The sequence below is a fragment of the Rhinoderma darwinii genome, unplaced genomic scaffold (assembly GCF_050947455.1).
Source record: "Rhinoderma darwinii isolate aRhiDar2 unplaced genomic scaffold, aRhiDar2.hap1 Scaffold_448, whole genome shotgun sequence".
NCBI lineage: Eukaryota > Metazoa > Chordata > Amphibia > Anura > Rhinodermatidae > Rhinoderma > Rhinoderma darwinii.
The window spans coordinates 87,807-105,072 of NW_027463921.1; the positions used below are offsets into that span (position 1 = coordinate 87,807).

General features: G+C 47.7%; 12 non-coding genes across 12 annotated transcripts; all 12 read left to right on the forward strand.

Moving 5' to 3' along the window:
* Positions 1-178: 178 nt before the first annotated feature.
* On the forward strand, positions 179-369 carry LOC142716203 (U2 spliceosomal RNA). Its single transcript, XR_012871462.1, has one exon. It is a non-coding gene; the product is annotated as a U2 spliceosomal RNA (small nuclear RNA).
* Positions 370-1,661: 1,292 nt separating this feature from the next.
* On the forward strand, positions 1,662-1,852 carry LOC142716205 (U2 spliceosomal RNA). The gene has a single exon (XR_012871464.1). It is a non-coding gene; the product is annotated as a U2 spliceosomal RNA (small nuclear RNA).
* Positions 1,853-3,136: 1,284 nt separating this feature from the next.
* LOC142716206 (U2 spliceosomal RNA) lies at positions 3,137-3,327 on the forward strand. The gene has a single exon (XR_012871465.1). It is a non-coding gene; the product is annotated as a U2 spliceosomal RNA (small nuclear RNA).
* A 1,288-nt stretch (positions 3,328-4,615) lies between these two features.
* Positions 4,616-4,806, forward strand: LOC142716207 (U2 spliceosomal RNA). The gene has a single exon (XR_012871466.1). It is a non-coding gene; the product is annotated as a U2 spliceosomal RNA (small nuclear RNA).
* A 1,269-nt stretch (positions 4,807-6,075) lies between these two features.
* On the forward strand, positions 6,076-6,266 carry LOC142716208 (U2 spliceosomal RNA). Its single transcript, XR_012871467.1, has one exon. It is a non-coding gene; the product is annotated as a U2 spliceosomal RNA (small nuclear RNA).
* A 1,280-nt stretch (positions 6,267-7,546) lies between these two features.
* Positions 7,547-7,737, forward strand: LOC142716209 (U2 spliceosomal RNA). The gene has a single exon (XR_012871468.1). It is a non-coding gene; the product is annotated as a U2 spliceosomal RNA (small nuclear RNA).
* A 1,280-nt stretch (positions 7,738-9,017) lies between these two features.
* On the forward strand, positions 9,018-9,208 carry LOC142716210 (U2 spliceosomal RNA). The gene has a single exon (XR_012871469.1). It is a non-coding gene; the product is annotated as a U2 spliceosomal RNA (small nuclear RNA).
* Positions 9,209-10,492: 1,284 nt separating this feature from the next.
* Positions 10,493-10,683, forward strand: LOC142716211 (U2 spliceosomal RNA). Its single transcript, XR_012871470.1, has one exon. It is a non-coding gene; the product is annotated as a U2 spliceosomal RNA (small nuclear RNA).
* Positions 10,684-11,959: 1,276 nt separating this feature from the next.
* Positions 11,960-12,150, forward strand: LOC142716213 (U2 spliceosomal RNA). The gene has a single exon (XR_012871471.1). It is a non-coding gene; the product is annotated as a U2 spliceosomal RNA (small nuclear RNA).
* Positions 12,151-13,426: 1,276 nt separating this feature from the next.
* On the forward strand, positions 13,427-13,617 carry LOC142716214 (U2 spliceosomal RNA). The gene has a single exon (XR_012871472.1). It is a non-coding gene; the product is annotated as a U2 spliceosomal RNA (small nuclear RNA).
* Positions 13,618-14,897: 1,280 nt separating this feature from the next.
* On the forward strand, positions 14,898-15,088 carry LOC142716305 (U2 spliceosomal RNA). The gene has a single exon (XR_012871554.1). It is a non-coding gene; the product is annotated as a U2 spliceosomal RNA (small nuclear RNA).
* Positions 15,089-16,376: 1,288 nt separating this feature from the next.
* Positions 16,377-16,567, forward strand: LOC142716215 (U2 spliceosomal RNA). Its single transcript, XR_012871473.1, has one exon. It is a non-coding gene; the product is annotated as a U2 spliceosomal RNA (small nuclear RNA).
* The last annotated feature ends 699 nt before the right edge of the window (positions 16,568-17,266 follow it).

Genomic DNA, 17,266 nt, shown 5'->3' on the forward strand with positions numbered 1-17,266 from the left:
GCAAGCAAAAGAAGCAAATCCTGTCTGGCTTCCTCTCCGGCCTTTATTCACCTCCCGTGTAGCTGTGAGTGTGTGAGCCTGCAGGGCCCCATGGAATTGCCTAGAAGTAGGCTGAATCGCTGCAAGGGCTGAACAGCAGTATCGGGCAGGCTCGGGCAACGCGCGGCCCGTTCGGGTTATCGCTTCTCGGCCTTTTGGCTAAGATCAAGTGTAGTATCTGTTCTTATCAGTTTAATATCTGATACGTCCCCTATCTGGGGACCATATATTAAATGGATTTTTAGAACAGGGAGATGGAAATAGAGCTTGCTCTGTCCACTCCACGCATTGACCTGGTATTGCAGTATTTCCAGGACCGGTGCACCCTTTCCTTATGTGTTGACTAAAAGCAGATTCCAAAAGTGTTTTTTGTCTTTGCTATTGTTTCTGTCTTTCTGAAGGGATCTCCCCTTTTAATCCCATTATTTCAACACCTGTTGGACAATGCATGAGTGATAATGAGCTCATTGATTAAATGCAATTAATGAATAGATTGCCACCTCTTGTTGTGTGTCGTCTGTGTTTCTGTGTTTCCGGCATTTCACATTGGAACACCTCATTCACCTTCCTTGTCTTCTCTCCGCCCTCCCTTTTAGGTAAGTTAAAGAGCTGCACCTGAGCCAGCCACTGATTGATTGATTGATTGATTGATTGATTGATTGATTGATTGATTGATTGATTGATGCAGCACAACAGTCAAATAGTGGAGTGGAGTAGGGGAACAGCAAACAGCCAATAAAGCAGCCCGCCCGCTCGCCTGCCCGCCACAATGGACCTACCTGTGTACACTAGATGGATGTGATGGAATGTACTGTCGTCCCTACATTTCAAGAAGAAGTAAGAATTGCAGTTGCAACAAAGCCTTGCTTGCCTACAAAGAGAGCAGCAATTTGGATTTGTTACTATGTTACCTAGAAGAATAACAAACTGTGCAAGGATGGAGGTTGTAGGAGCAAGGAGAAGTTGTCTGTAAAGTTGGTGGATGCCTATTTTCCATTTTGCAGTCCCTTGTCTCCCTCTTGTGGCCTCCTGGAGGCAACTAGCTGTGCAAAAAAAAGACAGCCTGGCGGCCGGCTGTTGCAGTGTTGCCCTCTCAGGCAACACTGAGTGACTGACTGAGCCTCACCGTCTTATATAAAGTTCAGACGGAACTTTGCACGTGTCATAGTGGAGCCCTCAGGATTCCAGAGCCAGCTTTCTGACATCATAATGGGGCCTCAGAGATAAAAGCCTGGGCCCAGGCAGTGTTGGTCAGTGCTGCTCAGCAGGCAGCACTGGACTGGACTGGATTACAGCTGATACAAGGTGTGAAGGAACAAGGGGTGGCTGTGGGCATGCACTTGCTGCCGCTGCCAGTGTTTATCTGCATGGCAGCAGGGCATTTGGGCGTTGCCAGGAAGGCGTTTTTATGTAGATTCCTCCTCTTTCAGCACTGCATTGTGGTGCAAGCAAAAGAAGCAAATCCTGTCTGGCTTCCTCTCCGGCCTTTATTCACCTCCCGTGTAGCTGTGAGTGTGTGAGCCTGCAGGGCCCCATGGAATTGCCTAGAAGTAGGCTGAATCGCTGCAAGGGCTGAACAGCAGTATCGGGCAGGCTCGGGCAACGCGCGGCCCGTTCGGGTTATCGCTTCTCGGCCTTTTGGCTAAGATCAAGTGTAGTATCTGTTCTTATCAGTTTAATATCTGATACGTCCCCTATCTGGGGACCATATATTAAATGGATTTTTAGAACAGGGAGATGGAAATAGAGCTTGCTCTGTCCACTCCACGCATTGACCTGGTATTGCAGTATTTCCAGGACCGGTGCACCCTTTCCTTATGTGTTGACTAAAAGCAGATTCCAAAAGTGTTTTTTGTCTTTGCTATTGTTTCTGTCTTTCTGAAGGGATCTCCCCTTTTAATCCCATTATTTCAACACCTGTTGGACAATGCATGAGTGATAATGAGCTCATTGATTAAATGCAATTAATGAATAGATTGCCACCTCTTGTTGTGTGTCGTCTGTGTTTCTGTGTTTCCGGCATTTCACATTGGAACACCTCATTCACCTTCCTTGTCTTCTCTCCGCCCTCCCTTTTAGGTAAGTTAAAGAGCTGCACCTGAGCCAGCCACTGATTGATTGATTGATTGATTGATTGATTGATTGATTGATTGATTGATGCAGCACAACAGTCAAATAGTGGAGTGGAGTAGGGGAACAGCAAACAGCCAATAAAGCAGCCCGCCCGCTCGCCTGCCCGCCACAATGGACCTACCTGTGTACACTAGATGGATGTGATGGAATGTACTGTCGTCCCTACATTTCAAGAAGAAGTAAGAATTGCAGTTGCAACAAAGCCTTGCTTGCCTACAAAGAGAGCAGCAATTTGGATTTGTTACTATGTTACCTAGAAGAATAACAAACTGTGCAAGGATGGAGGTTGTAGGAGCAAGGAGAAGTTGTCTGTAAAGTTGGTGGATGCCTATTTTCCATTTTGCAGTCCCTTGTCTCCCTCTTGTGGCCTCCTGGAGGCAACTAGCTGTGCAAAAAAAAGACAGCCTGGCGGCCGGCTGTTGCAGTGTTGCCCTCTCAGGCAACACTGAGTGACTGACTGAGCCTCACCGTCTTATATAAAGTTCAGACGGAACTTTGCACGTGTCATAGTGGAGCCCTCAGGATTCCAGAGCCAGCTTTCTGACATCATAATGGGGCCTCAGAGATAAAAGCCTGGGCCCAGGCAGTGTTGGTCAGTGCTGCTCAGCAGGCAGCACTGGACTGGACTGGATTACAGCTGATACAAGGTGTGAAGGAACAAGGGGTGGCTGTGGGCATGCACTTGCTGCCGCTGCCAGTGTTTATCTGCATGGCAGCAGGGCATTTGGGCGTTGCCAGGAAGGCGTTTTTATGTAGATTCCTCCTCTTTCAGCACTGCATTGTGGTGCAAGCAAAAGAAGCAAATCCTGTCTGGCTTCCTCTCCGGCCTTTATTCACCTCCCGTGTAGCTGTGAGTGTGTGAGCCTGCAGGGCCCCATGGAATTGCCTAGAAGTAGGCTGAATCGCTGCAAGGGCTGAACAGCAGTATCGGGCAGGCTCGGGCAATGCGCGGCCCGTTCGGGTTATCGCTTCTCGGCCTTTTGGCTAAGATCAAGTGTAGTATCTGTTCTTATCAGTTTAATATCTGATACGTCCCCTATCTGGGGACCATATATTAAATGGATTTTTAGAACAGGGAGATGGAAATAGAGCTTGCTCTGTCCACTCCACGCATTGACCTGGTATTGCAGTATTTCCAGGACCGGTGCACCCTTTCCTTATGTGTTGACTAAAAGCAGATTCCAAAAGTGTTTTTTGTCTTTGCTATTGTTTCTGTCTTTCTGAAGGGATCTCCCCTTTTAATCCCATTATTTCAACACCTGTTGGACAATGCATGAGTGATAATGAGCTCATTGATTAAATGCAATTAATGAATAGATTGCCACCTCTTGTTGTGTGTCGTCTGTGTTTCTGTGTTTCCGGCATTTCACATTGGAACACCTCATTCACCTTCCTTGTCTTCTCTCCGCCCTCCCTTTTAGGTAAGTTAAAGAGCTGCACCTGAGCCAGCCACTGATTGATTGATTGATTGATTGATTGATTGATTGATTGATTGATTGATTGATGCAGCACAACAGTCAAATAGTGGAGTGGAGTAGGGGAACAGCAAACAGCCAATAAAGCAGCCCGCCCGCTCGCCTGCCCGCCACAATGGACCTACCTGTGTACACTAGATGGATGTGATGGAATGTACTGTCGTCCCTACATTTCAAGAAGAAGTAAGAATTGCAGTTGCAACAAAGCCTTGCTTGCCTACAAAGAGAGCAGCAATTTGGATTTGTTACTATGTTACCTAGAAGAATAACAAACTGTGCAAGGATGGAGGTTGTAGGAGCAAGGAGAAGTTGTCTGTAAAGTTGGTGGATGCCTATTTTCCATTTTGCAGTCCCTTGTCTCCCTCTTGTGGCCTCCTGGAGGCAACTAGCTGTGCAAAAAAAAGACAGCCTGGCGGCCGGCTGTTGCAGTGTTGCCCTCTCAGGCAACACTGAGTGACTGACTGAGCCTCACCGTCTTATATAAAGTTCAGACGGAACTTTGCACGTGTCATAGTGGAGCCCTCAGGATTCCAGAGCCAGCTTTCTGACATCATAATGGGGCCTCAGAGATAAAAGCCTGGGCCCAGGCAGTGTTGGTCAGTGCTGCTCAGCAGGCAGCACTGGACTGGACTGGATTACAGCTGATACAAGGTGTGAAGGAACAAGGGGTGGCTGTGGGCATGCACTTGCTGCCGCTGCCAGTGTTTATCTGCATGGCAGCAGGGCATTTGGGCGTTGCCAGGAAGGCGTTTTTATGTAGATTCCTCCTCTTTCAGCACTGCATTGTGGTGCAAGCAAAAGAAGCAAATCCTGTCTGGCTTCCTCTCCGGCCTTTATTCACCTCCCGTGTAGCTGTGAGTGTGTGAGCCTGCAGGGCCCCATGGAATTGCCTAGAAGTAGGCTGAATCGCTGCAAGGGCTGAACAGCAGTATCGGGCAGGCTCGGGCAACGCGCGGCCCGTTCGGGTTATCGCTTCTCGGCCTTTTGGCTAAGATCAAGTGTAGTATCTGTTCTTATCAGTTTAATATCTGATACGTCCCCTATCTGGGGACCATATATTAAATGGATTTTTAGAACAGGGAGATGGAAATAGAGCTTGCTCTGTCCACTCCACGCATTGACCTGGTATTGCAGTATTTCCAGGACCGGTGCACCCTTTCCTTATGTGTTGACTAAAAGCAGATTCCAAAAGTGTTTTTTGTCTTTGCTATTGTTTCTGTCTTTCTGAAGGGATCTCCCCTTTTAATCCCATTATTTCAACACCTGTTGGACAATGCATGAGTGATAATGAGCTCATTGATTAAATGCAATTAATGAATAGATTGCCACCTCTTGTTGTGTGTCGTCTGTGTTTCTGTGTTTCCGGCATTTCACATTGGAACACCTCATTCACCTTCCTTGTCTTCTCTCCGCCCTCCCTTTTAGGTAAGTTAAAGAGCTGCACCTGAGCCAGCCACTGATTGATTGATTGATTGATTGATTGATTGATTGATTGATTGATTGATGCAGCACAACAGTCAAATAGTGGAGTGGAGTAGGGGAACAGCAAACAGCCAATAAAGCAGCCCGCCCGCTCGCCTGCCCGCCACAATGGCTAGATGGATGTGATGGAATGTACTGTCGTCCCTACATTTCAAGAAGAAGTAAGAATTGCAGTTGCAACAAAGCCTTGCTTGCCTACAAAGAGAGCAGCAATTTGGATTTGTTACTATGTTACCTAGAAGAATAACAAACTGTGCAAGGATGGAGGTTGTAGGAGCAAGGAGAAGTTGTCTGTAAAGTTGGTGGATGCCTATTTTCCATTTTGCAGTCCCTTGTCTCCCTCTTGTGGCCTCCTGGAGGCAACTAGCTGTGCAAAAAAAAGACAGCCTGGCGGCCGGCTGTTGCAGTGTTGCCCTCTCAGGCAACACTGAGTGACTGACTGAGCCTCACCGTCTTATATAAAGTTCAGACGGAACTTTGCACGTGTCATAGTGGAGCCCTCAGGATTCCAGAGCCAGCTTTCTGACATCATAATGGGGCCTCAGAGATAAAAGCCTGGGCCCAGGCAGTGTTGGTCAGTGCTGCTCAGCAGGCAGCACTGGACTGGACTGGATTACAGCTGATACAAGGTGTGAAGGAACAAGGGGTGGCTGTGGGCATGCACTTGCTGCCGCTGCCAGTGTTTATCTGCATGGCAGCAGGGCATTTGGGCGTTGCCAGGAAGGCGTTTTTATGTAGATTCCTCCTCTTTCAGCACTGCATTGTGGTGCAAGCAAAAGAAGCAAATCCTGTCTGGCTTCCTCTCCGGCCTTTATTCACCTCCCGTGTAGCTGTGAGTGTGTGAGCCTGCAGGGCCCCATGGAATTGCCTAGAAGTAGGCTGAATCGCTGCAAGGGCTGAACAGCAGTATCGGGCAGGCTCGGGCAACGCGCGGCCCGTTCGGGTTATCGCTTCTCGGCCTTTTGGCTAAGATCAAGTGTAGTATCTGTTCTTATCAGTTTAATATCTGATACGTCCCCTATCTGGGGACCATATATTAAATGGATTTTTAGAACAGGGAGATGGAAATAGAGCTTGCTCTGTCCACTCCACGCATTGACCTGGTATTGCAGTATTTCCAGGACCGGTGCACCCTTTCCTTATGTGTTGACTAAAAGCAGATTCCAAAAGTGTTTTTTGTCTTTGCTATTGTTTCTGTCTTTCTGAAGGGATCTCCCCTTTTAATCCCATTATTTCAACACCTGTTGGACAATGCATGAGTGATAATGAGCTCATTGATTAAATGCAATTAATGAATAGATTGCCACCTCTTGTTGTGTGTCGTCTGTGTTTCTGTGTTTCCGGCATTTCACATTGGAACACCTCATTCACCTTCCTTGTCTTCTCTCCGCCCTCCCTTTTAGGTAAGTTAAAGAGCTGCACCTGAGCCAGCCACTGATTGATTGATTGATTGATTGATTGATTGATTGATTGATTGATGCAGCACAACAGTCAAATAGTGGAGTGGAGTAGGGGAACAGCAAACAGCCAATAAAGCAGCCCGCCCGCTCGCCTGCCCGCCACAATGGACCTACCTGTGTACACTAGATGGATGTGATGGAATGTACTGTCGTCCCTACATTTCAAGAAGAAGTAAGAATTGCAGTTGCAACAAAGCCTTGCTTGCCTACAAAGAGAGCAGCAATTTGGATTTGTTACTATGTTACCTAGAAGAATAACAAACTGTGCAAGGATGGAGGTTGTAGGAGCAAGGAGAAGTTGTCTGTAAAGTTGGTGGATGCCTATTTTCCATTTTGCAGTCCCTTGTCTCCCTCTTGTGGCCTCCTGGAGGCAACTAGCTGTGCAAAAAAAAGACAGCCTGGCGGCCGGCTGTTGCAGTGTTGCCCTCTCAGGCAACACTGAGTGACTGACTGAGCCTCACCGTCTTATATAAAGTTCAGACGGAACTTTGCACGTGTCATAGTGGAGCCCTCAGGATTCCAGAGCCAGCTTTCTGACATCATAATGGGGCCTCAGAGATAAAAGCCTGGGCCCAGGCAGTGTTGGTCAGTGCTGCTCAGCAGGCAGCACTGGACTGGACTGGATTACAGCTGATACAAGGTGTGAAGGAACAAGGGGTGGCTGTGGGCATGCACTTGCTGCCGCTGCCAGTGTTTATCTGCATGGCAGCAGGGCATTTGGGCGTTGCCAGGAAGGCGTTTTTATGTAGATTCCTCCTCTTTCAGCACTGCATTGTGGTGCAAGCAAAAGAAGCAAATCCTGTCTGGCTTCCTCTCCGGCCTTTATTCACCTCCCGTGTAGCTGTGAGTGTGTGAGCCTGCAGGGCCCCATGGAATTGCCTAGAAGTAGGCTGAATCGCTGCAAGGGCTGAACAGCAGTATCGGGCAGGCTCGGGCAACGCGCGGCCCGTTCGGGTTATCGCTTCTCGGCCTTTTGGCTAAGATCAAGTGTAGTATCTGTTCTTATCAGTTTAATATCTGATACGTCCCCTATCTGGGGACCATATATTAAATGGATTTTTAGAACAGGGAGATGGAAATAGAGCTTGCTCTGTCCACTCCACGCATTGACCTGGTATTGCAGTATTTCCAGGACCGGTGCACCCTTTCCTTATGTGTTGACTAAAAGCAGATTCCAAAAGTGTTTTTTGTCTTTGCTATTGTTTCTGTCTTTCTGAAGGGATCTCCCCTTTTAATCCCATTATTTCAACACCTGTTGGACAATGCATGAGTGATAATGAGCTCATTGATTAAATGCAATTAATGAATAGATTGCCACCTCTTGTTGTGTGTCGTCTGTGTTTCTGTGTTTCCGGCATTTCACATTGGAACACCTCATTCACCTTCCTTGTCTTCTCTCCGCCCTCCCTTTTAGGTAAGTTAAAGAGCTGCACCTGAGCCAGCCACTGATTGATTGATTGATTGATTGATTGATTGATTGATTGATTGATGCAGCACAACAGTCAAATAGTGGAGTGGAGTAGGGGAACAGCAAACAGCCAATAAAGCAGCCCGCCCGCTCGCCTGCCCGCCACAATGGACCTACCTGTGTACACTAGATGGATGTGATGGAATGTACTGTCGTCCCTACATTTCAAGAAGAAGTAAGAATTGCAGTTGCAACAAAGCCTTGCTTGCCTACAAAGAGAGTAGCAATTTGGATTTGTTACTATGTTACCTAGAAGAATAACAAACTGTGCAAGGATGGAGGTTGTAGGAGCAAGGAGAAGTTGTCTGTAAAGTTGGTGGATGCCTATTTTCCATTTTGCAGTCCCTTGTCTCCCTCTTGTGGCCTCCTGGAGGCAACTAGCTGTGCAAAAAAAAGACAGCCTGGCGGCCGGCTGTTGCAGTGTTGCCCTCTCAGGCAACACTGAGTGACTGACTGAGCCTCACCGTCTTATATAAAGTTCAGACGGAACTTTGCACGTGTCATAGTGGAGCCCTCAGGATTCCAGAGCCAGCTTTCTGACATCATAATGGGGCCTCAGAGATAAAAGCCTGGGCCCAGGCAGTGTTGGTCAGTGCTGCTCAGCAGGCAGCACTGGACTGGACTGGATTACAGCTGATACAAGGTGTGAAGGAACAAGGGGTGGCTGTGGGCATGCACTTGCTGCCGCTGCCAGTGTTTATCTGCATGGCAGCAGGGCATTTGGGCGTTGCCAGGAAGGCGTTTTTATGTAGATTCCTCCTCTTTCAGCACTGCATTGTGGTGCAAGCAAAAGAAGCAAATCCTGTCTGGCTTCCTCTCCGGCCTTTATTCACCTCCCGTGTAGCTGTGAGTGTGTGAGCCTGCAGGGCCCCATGGAATTGCCTAGAAGTAGGCTGAATCGCTGCAAGGGCTGAACAGCAGTATCGGGCAGGCTCGGGCAACGCGCGGCCCGTTCGGGTTATCGCTTCTCGGCCTTTTGGCTAAGATCAAGTGTAGTATCTGTTCTTATCAGTTTAATATCTGATACGTCCCCTATCTGGGGACCATATATTAAATGGATTTTTAGAACAGGGAGATGGAAATAGAGCTTGCTCTGTCCACTCCACGCATTGACCTGGTATTGCAGTATTTCCAGGACCGGTGCACCCTTTCCTTATGTGTTGACTAAAAGCAGATTCCAAAAGTGTTTTTTGTCTTTGCTATTGTTTCTGTCTTTCTGAAGGGATCTCCCCTTTTAATCCCATTATTTCAACACCTGTTGGACAATGCATGAGTGATAATGAGCTCATTGATTAAATGCAATTAATGAATAGATTGCCACCTCTTGTTGTGTGTCGTCTGTGTTTCTGTGTTTCCGGCATTTCACATTGGAACACCTCATTCACCTTCCTTGTCTTCTCTCCGCCCTCCCTTTTAGGTAAGTTAAAGAGCTGCACCTGAGCCAGCCACTGATTGATTGATTGATTGATTGATTGATTGATTGATTGATTGATTGATGCAGCACAACAGTCAAATAGTGGAGTGGAGTAGGGGAACAGCAAACAGCCAATAAAGCAGCCCGCCCGCTCGCCTGCCCGCCACAATGGACCTACCTGTGTACACTAGATGGATGTGATGGAATGTACGGTCGTCCCTACATTTCAAGAAGAAGTAAGAATTGCAGTTGCAACAAAGCCTTGCTTGCCTACAAAGAGAGCAGCAATTTGGATTTGTTACTATGTTACCTAGAAGAATAACAAACTGTGCAAGGATGGAGGTTGTAGGAGCAAGGAGAAGTTGTCTGTAAAGTTGGTGGATGCCTATTTTCCATTTTGCAGTCCCTTGTCTCCCTCTTGTGGCCTCCTGGAGGCAACTAGCTGTGCAAAAAAAAGACAGCCTGGCGGCCGGCTGTTGCAGTGTTGCCCTCTCAGGCAACACTGAGTGACTGACTGAGCCTCACCGTCTTATATAAAGTTCAGACGGAACTTTGCACGTGTCATAGTGGAGCCCTCAGGATTCCAGAGCCAGCTTTCTGACATCATAATGGGGCCTCAGAGATAAAAGCCTGGGCCCAGGCAGTGTTGGTCAGTGCTGCTCAGCAGGCAGCACTGGACTGGACTGGATTACAGCTGATACAAGGTGTGAAGGAACAAGGGGTGGCTGTGGGCATGCACTTGCTGCCGCTGCCAGTGTTTATCTGCATGGCAGCAGGGCATTTGGGCGTTGCCAGGAAGGCGTTTTTATGTAGATTCCTCCTCTTTCAGCACTGCATTGTGGTGCAAGCAAAAGAAGCAAATCCTGTCTGGCTTCCTCTCCGGCCTTTATTCACCTCCCGTGTAGCTGTGAGTGTGTGAGCCTGCAGGGCCCCATGGAATTGCCTAGAAGTAGGCTGAATCGCTGCAAGGGCTGAACAGCAGTATCGGGCAGGCTCGGGCAACGCGCGGCCCGTTCGGGTTATCGCTTCTCGGCCTTTTGGCTAAGATCAAGTGTAGTATCTGTTCTTATCAGTTTAATATCTGATACGTCCCCTATCTGGGGACCATATATTAAATGGATTTTTAGAACAGGGAGATGGAAATAGAGCTTGCTCTGTCCACTCCACGCATTGACCTGGTATTGCAGTATTTCCAGGACCGGTGCACCCTTTCCTTATGTGTTGACTAAAAGCAGATTCCAAAAGTGTTTTTTGTCTTTGCTATTGTTTCTGTCTTTCTGAAGGGATCTCCCCTTTTAATCCCATTATTTCAACACCTGTTGGACAATGCATGAGTGATAATGAGCTCATTGATTAAATGCAATTAATGAATAGATTGCCACCTCTTGTTGTGTGTCGTCTGTGTTTCTGTGTTTCCGGCATTTCACATTGGAACACCTCATTCACCTTCCTTGTCTTCTCTCCGCCCTCCCTTTTAGGTAAGTTAAAGAGCTGCACCTGAGCCAGCCACTGATTGATTGATTGATTGATTGATTGATTGATTGATTGATGCAGCACAACAGTCAAATAGTGGAGTGGAGTAGGGGAACAGCAAACAGCCAATAAAGCAGCCCGCCCGCTCGCCTGCCCGCCACAATGGACCTACCTGTGTACACTAGATGGATGTGATGGAATGTACTGTCGTCCCTACATTTCAAGAAGAAGTAAGAATTGCAGTTGCAACAAAGCCTTGCTTGCCTACAAAGAGAGCAGCAATTTGGATTTGTTACTATGTTACCTAGAAGAATAACAAACTGTGCAAGGATGGAGGTTGTAGGAGCAAGGAGAAGTTGTCTGTAAAGTTGGTGGATGCCTATTTTCCATTTTGCAGTCCCTTGTCTCCCTCTTGTGGCCTCCTGGAGGCAACTAGCTGTGCAAAAAAAAGACAGCCTGGCGGCCGGCTGTTGCAGTGTTGCCCTCTCAGGCAACACTGAGTGACTGACTGAGCCTCACCGTCTTATATAAAGTTCAGACGGAACTTTGCACGTGTCATAGTGGAGCCCTCAGGATTCCAGAGCCAGCTTTCTGACATCATAATGGGGCCTCAGAGATAAAAGCCTGGGCCCAGGCAGTGTTGGTCAGTGCTGCTCAGCAGGCAGCACTGGACTGGACTGGATTACAGCTGATACAAGGTGTGAAGGAACAAGGGGTGGCTGTGGGCATGCACTTGCTGCCGCTGCCAGTGTTTATCTGCATGGCAGCAGGGCATTTGGGCGTTGCCAGGAAGGCGTTTTTATGTAGATTCCTCCTCTTTCAGCACTGCATTGTGGTGCAAGCAAAAGAAGCAAATCCTGTCTGGCTTCCTCTCCGGCCTTTATTCACCTCCCGTGTAGCTGTGAGTGTGTGAGCCTGCAGGGCCCCATGGAATTGCCTAGAAGTAGGCTGAATCGCTGCAAGGGCTGAACAGCAGTATCGGGCAGGCTCGGGCAACGCGCGGCCCGTTCGGGTTATCGCTTCTCGGCCTTTTGGCTAAGATCAAGTGTAGTATCTGTTCTTATCAGTTTAATATCTGATACGTCCCCTATCTGGGGACCATATATTAAATGGATTTTTAGAACAGGGAGATGGAAATAGAGCTTGCTCTGTCCACTCCACGCATTGACCTGGTATTGCAGTATTTCCAGGACCGGTGCACCCTTTCCTTATGTGTTGACTAAAAGCAGATTCCAAAAGTGTTTTTTGTCTTTGCTATTGTTTCTGTCTTTCTGAAGGGATCTCCCCTTTTAATCCCATTATTTCAACACCTGTTGGACAATGCATGAGTGATAATGAGCTCATTGATTAAATGCAATTAATGAATAGATTGCCACCTCTTGTTGTGTGTCGTCTGTGTTTCTGTGTTTCCGGCATTTCACATTGGAACACCTCATTCACCTTCCTTGTCTTCTCTCCGCCCTCCCTTTTAGGTAAGTTAAAGAGCTGCACCTGAGCCAGCCACTGATTGATTGATTGATTGATTGATTGATTGATTGATTGATGCAGCACAACAGTCAAATAGTGGAGTGGAGTAGGGGAACAGCAAACAGCCAATAAAGCAGCCCGCCCGCTCGCCTGCCCGCCACAATGGACCTACCTGTGTACACTAGATGGATGTGATGGAATGTACTGTCGTCCCTACATTTCAAGAAGAAGTAAGAATTGCAGTTGCAACAAAGCCTTGCTTGCCTACAAAGAGAGCAGCAATTTGGATTTGTTACTATGTTACCTAGAAGAATAACAAACTGTGCAAGGATGGAGGTTGTAGGAGCAAGGAGAAGTTGTCTGTAAAGTTGGTGGATGCCTATTTTCCATTTTGCAGTCCCTTGTCTCCCTCTTGTGGCCTCCTGGAGGCAACTAGCTGTGCAAAAAAAAGACAGCCTGGCGGCCGGCTGTTGCAGTGTTGCCCTCTCAGGCAACACTGAGTGACTGACTGAGCCTCACCGTCTTATATAAAGTTCAGACGGAACTTTGCACGTGTCATAGTGGAGCCCTCAGGATTCCAGAGCCAGCTTTCTGACATCATAATGGGGCCTCAGAGATAAAAGCCTGGGCCCAGGCAGTGTTGGTCAGTGCTGCTCAGCAGGCAGCACTGGACTGGACTGGATTACAGCTGATACAAGGTGTGAAGGAACAAGGGGTGGCTGTGGGCATGCACTTGCTGCCGCTGCCAGTGTTTATCTGCATGGCAGCAGGGCATTTGGGCGTTGCCAGGAAGGCATTTTTATGTAGATTCCTCCTCTTTCAGCACTGCATTGTGGTGCAAGCAAAAGAAGCAAATCCTGTCTGGCTTCCTCTCCGGCCTTTATTCACCTCCCGTGTAGCTGTGAGTGTGTGAGCCTGCAGGGCCCCATGGAATTGCCTAGAAGTAGGCTGAATCGCTGCAAGGGCTGAACAGCAGTATCGGGCAGGCTCGGGCAACGCGCGGCCCGTTCGGGTTATCGCTTCTCGGCCTTTTGGCTAAGATCAAGTGTAGTATCTGTTCTTATCAGTTTAATATCTGATACGTCCCCTATCTGGGGACCATATATTAAATGGATTTTTAGAACAGGGAGATGGAAATAGAGCTTGCTCTGTCCACTCCACGCATTGACCTGGTATTGCAGTATTTCCAGGACCGGTGCACCCTTTCCTTATGTGTTGACTAAAAGCAGATTCCAAAAGTGTTTTTTGTCTTTGCTATTGTTTCTGTCTTTCTGAAGGGATCTCCCCTTTTAATCCCATTATTTCAACACCTGTTGGACAATGCATGAGTGATAATGAGCTCATTGATTAAATGCAATTAATGAATAGATTGCCACCTCTTGTTGTGTGTCGTCTGTGTTTCTGTGTTTCCGCCATTTCACATTGGAACACCTCATTCACCTTCCTTGTCTTCTCTCCGCCCTCCCTTTTAGGTAAGTTAAAGAGCTGCACCTGAGCCAGCCACTGATTGATTGATTGATTGATTGATTGATTGATTGATTGATTGATGCAGCACAACAGTCAAATAGTGGAGTGGAGTAGGGGAACAGCAAACAGCCAATAAAGCAGCCCGCCCGCTCGCCTGCCCGCCACAATGGACCTACCTGTGTACACTAGATGGATGTGATGGAATGTACTGTCGTCCCTACATTTCAAGAAGAAGTAAGAATTGCAGTTGCAACAAAGCCTTGCTTGCCTACAAAGAGAGCAGCAATTTGGATTTGTTACTATGTTACCTAGAAGAATAACAAACTGTGCAAGGATGGAGGTTGTAGGAGCAAGGAGAAGTTGTCTGTAAAGTTGGTGGATGCCTATTTTCCATTTTGCAGTCCCTTGTCTCCCTCTTGTGGCCTCCTGGAGGCAACTAGCTGTGCAAAAAAAAGACAGCCTGGCGGCCGGCTGTTGCAGTGTTGCCCTCTCAGGCAACACTGAGTGACTGACTGAGCCTCACCGTCTTATATAAAGTTCAGACGGAACTTTGCACGTGTCATAGTGGAGCCCTCAGGATTCCAGAGCCAGCTTTCTGACATCATATTGGGGCCTCAGAGATAAAAGCCTGGGCCCAGGCAGTGTTGGTCAGTGCTGCTCAGCAGGCAGCACTGGACTGGACTGGATTACAGCTGATACAAGGTGTGAAGGAACAAGGGGTGGCTGTGGGCATGCACTTGCTGCCGCTGCCAGTGTTTATCTGCATGGCAGCAGGGCATTTGGGCGTTGCCAGGAAGGCGTTTTTATGTAGATTCCTCCTCTTTCAGCACTGCATTGTGGTGCAAGCAAAAGAAGCAAATCCTGTCTGGCTTCCTCTCCGGCCTTTATTCACCTCCCGTGTAGCTGTGAGTGTGTGAGCCTGCAGGGCCCCATGGAATTGCCTAGAAGTAGGCTGAATCGCTGCAAGGGCTGAACAGCAGTATCGGGCAGGCTCGGGCAACGCGCGGCCCGTTCGGGTTATCGCTTCTCGGCCTTTTGGCTAAGATCATGTGTAGTATCTGTTCTTATCAGTTTAATATCTGATACGTCCCCTATCTGGGGACCATATATTAAATGGATTTTTAGAACAGGGAGATGGAAATAGAGCTTGCTCTGTCCACTCCACGCATTGACCTGGTATTGCAGTATTTCCAGGACCGGTGCACCCTTTCCTTATGTGTTGACTAAAAGCAGATTCCAAAAGTGTTTTTTGTCTTTGCTATTGTTTCTGTCTTTCTGAAGGGATCTCCCCTTTTAATCCCATTATTTCAACACCTGTTGGACAATGCATGAGTGATAATGAGCTCATTGATTAAATGCAATTAATGAATAGATTGCCACCTCTTGTTGTGTGTCGTCTGTGTTTCTGTGTTTCCGGCATTTCACATTGGAACACCTCATTCACCTTCCTTGTCTTCTCTCCGCCCTCCCTTTTAGGTAAGTTAAAGAGCTGCACCTGAGCCAGCCACTGATTGATTGATTGATTGATTGATTGATTGATTGATTGATTGATTGATTGATGCAGCACAACAGTCAAATAGTGGAGTGGAGTAGGGGAACAGCAAACAGCCAATAAAGCAGCCCGCCCGCTCGCCTGCCCGCCACAATGGACCTACCTGTGTACACTAGATGGATGTGATGGAATGTACTGTCGTCCCTACATTTCAAGAAGAAGTAAGAATTGCAGTTGCAAGAAAGCCTTGCTTGCCTACAAAGAGAGCAGCAATTTGGATTTGTTACTATGTTACCTAGAAGAATAACAAACTGTGCAAGGATGGAGGTTGTAGGAGCAAGGAGAAGTTGTCTGTAAAGTTGGTGGATGCCTATTTTCCATTTTGCAGTCCCTTGTCTCCCTCTTGTGGCCTCCTGGAGGCAACTAGCTGTGCAAAAAAAAGACAGCCTGGCGGCCGGCTGTTGCAGTGTTGCCCTCTCAGGCAACACTGAGTGACTGACTGAGCCTCACCGTCTTATATAAAGTTCAGACGGAACTTTGCACGTGTCATAGTGGAGCCCTCAGGATTCCAGAGCCAGCTTTCTGACATCATAATGGGGCCTCAGAGATAAAAGCCTGGGCCCAGGCAGTGTTGGTCAGTGCTGCTCAGCAGGCAGCACTGGACTGGACTGGATTACAGCTGATACAAGGTGTGAAGGAACAAGGGGTGGCTGTGGGCATGCACTTGCTGCCGCTGCCAGTGTTTATCTGCATGGCAGCAGGGCATTTGGGCGTTGCCAGGAAGGCGTTTTTATGTAGATTCCTCCTCTTTCAGCACTGCATTGTGGTGCAAGCAAAAGAAGCAAATCCTGTCTGGCTTCCTCTCCGGCCTTTATTCACCTCCCGTGTAGCTGTGAGTGTGTGAGCCTGCAGGGCCCCATGGAATTGCCTAGAAGTAGGCTGAATCGCTGCAAGGGCTGAACAGCAGTATCGGGCAGGCTCGGGCAACGCGCGGCCCGTTCGGGTTATCGCTTCTCGGCCTTTTGGCTAAGATCAAGTGTAGTATCTGTTCTTATCAGTTTAATATCTGATACGTCCCCTATCTGGGGACCATATATTAAATGGATTTTTAGAACAGGGAGATGGAAATAGAGCTTGCTCTGTCCACTCCACGCATTGACCTGGTATTGCAGTATTTCCAGGACCGGTGCACCCTTTCCTTATGTGTTGACTAAAAGCAGATTCCAAAAGTGTTTTTTGTCTTTGCTATTGTTTCTGTCTTTCTGAAGGGATCTCCCCTTTTAATCCCATTATTTCAACACCTGTTGGACAATGCATGAGTGATAATGAGCTCATTGATTAAATGCAATTAATGAATAGATTGCCACCTCTTGTTGTGTGTCGTCTGTGTTTCTGTGTTTCCGGCATTTCACATTGGAACACCTCATTCACCTTCCTTGTCTTCTCTCCGCCCTCCCTTTTAGGTAAGTTAAAGAGCTGCACCTGAGCCAGCCACTGATTGATTGATTGATTGATTGATTGATTGATTGATTGATTAATGCAGCACAACAGTCAAATAGTGGAGTGGAGTAGGGGAACAGCAAACAGCCAATAAAGCAGCCCGCCCGCTCGCCTGCCCGCCACAATGGACCTACCTGTGTACACTAGATGGATGTGATGGAATGTACTGTCGTCCCTACATTTCAAGAAGAAGTAAGAATTGCAGTTGCAAGAAAGCCTTGCTTGCCTACAAAGAGAGCAGCAATTTGGATTTGTTACTATGTTACCTAGAAGAATAACAAACTGTGCAAGGATGGAGGTTGTAGGAGCAAGGAGAAGTTGTCTGTAAAGTTGGTGGATGCCTATTTTCCATTTTGCAGTCCCTTGTCTCCCTCTTGTGGCCTCCTGGAGGCAACT